We start from the raw sequence: 1,196 nt of genomic DNA on the forward strand, positions 1-1,196 counted from the left end.
TGTGAACGTCCGGACTGTCCTTCTGTTGAAATAGCGCCTCCTCCCCCTTCGATTCCTTCCCACCCCTTCCCCACCACGTCCCCACCTCACCATCAGGTCCACTTTGAAGAGGAGGAAGTGGAGACAGATTGGGACATCGCAGGAGGCTTTGAGTCGTAGTGAGAAAGAACTTTCACTTCTCTCCCTTCTTCCCCGCTCCCTGGACCAAACACTCTTTGTCCTGTCTACAGTCTTCCTTGCCTCACTGGGTCTGAGGTAGATCGTTATCAAAATAGTTACTGCCCTTGGGGGTGGGGAGACTTTTCCCTGGTGGTGCTAGAGGTAAAGAGCCTGCCTGCTAATGCAGGAGACATAAGAGAGGTGGGTTTGCTCCCTGGGTCGGGAAGAACCTCTGGAGGAGGGCATGGCAACCCACCCCAGTATTCTTGTCTGGAGAATCCCATGGACAAAGGAGCCTGGGGGGCTATAGTCCGTGGGACCGCACAGAGTGGGACATAACTGAAGAAATTTAGCATACATGCTTCCTAACGGGAGAATTAGACCTGCTTTCCGATGATATCAGACTCGGATGTGTTGCTTGCTTTAACCAATGTCATGGGAGCAAATGTGAACATGAGCTGTGGGTGAAGGTGAGCAAATTTCTCTTCCAGGTATTGATGAGGGAGGCAGAAGCTCAGAGGGGGACATGGATTCTCCACCATCACACAGCTAAACAAGAGCAGAGGCAGATATCTCATCTCCTTCAGACTAGGAAGATGCCCTAGGGTGAATGAAAAGGGCATAGTCGGGACTTCCCTGGTGATCCCGGGGCTCAGAATCCCTCTTCCAGGGCAGGGGGTGTGGGCATGATCCCTGCTGGGGGAACTAAACCCACAGACTTTGGAGTCAGCCTGCCACAGTTAAGACCTCACAAAGCGCACCCTCCCACCCCCAAGAAGAAACAGTCTGGAGAAGGATGAAGCGCAAACAGCTATCAGGTGTTAATGCTGGGGAAAGATTTAGGTTGGATGAGGAGAAAGGAATGATCTTATAATTGAATATTCTTTTTTATTTTTTATTTTTTGAGATTTATTTATTTTTGACTGTGCTGAATTTTCATTGCTATATGTGGGTTTTCTCTCATTGTGGCGAGTGGGGCCATTCTTCCTTGTGGTCCTTGGGCTTCTCATTGCGGTGGCTTCTTGTTGTGGAGCAGA

The sequence above is a fragment of the Dama dama genome, chromosome 4 (assembly GCF_033118175.1).
Source record: "Dama dama isolate Ldn47 chromosome 4, ASM3311817v1, whole genome shotgun sequence".
Classification (NCBI taxonomy): Eukaryota; Metazoa; Chordata; class Mammalia; order Artiodactyla; family Cervidae; genus Dama; species Dama dama.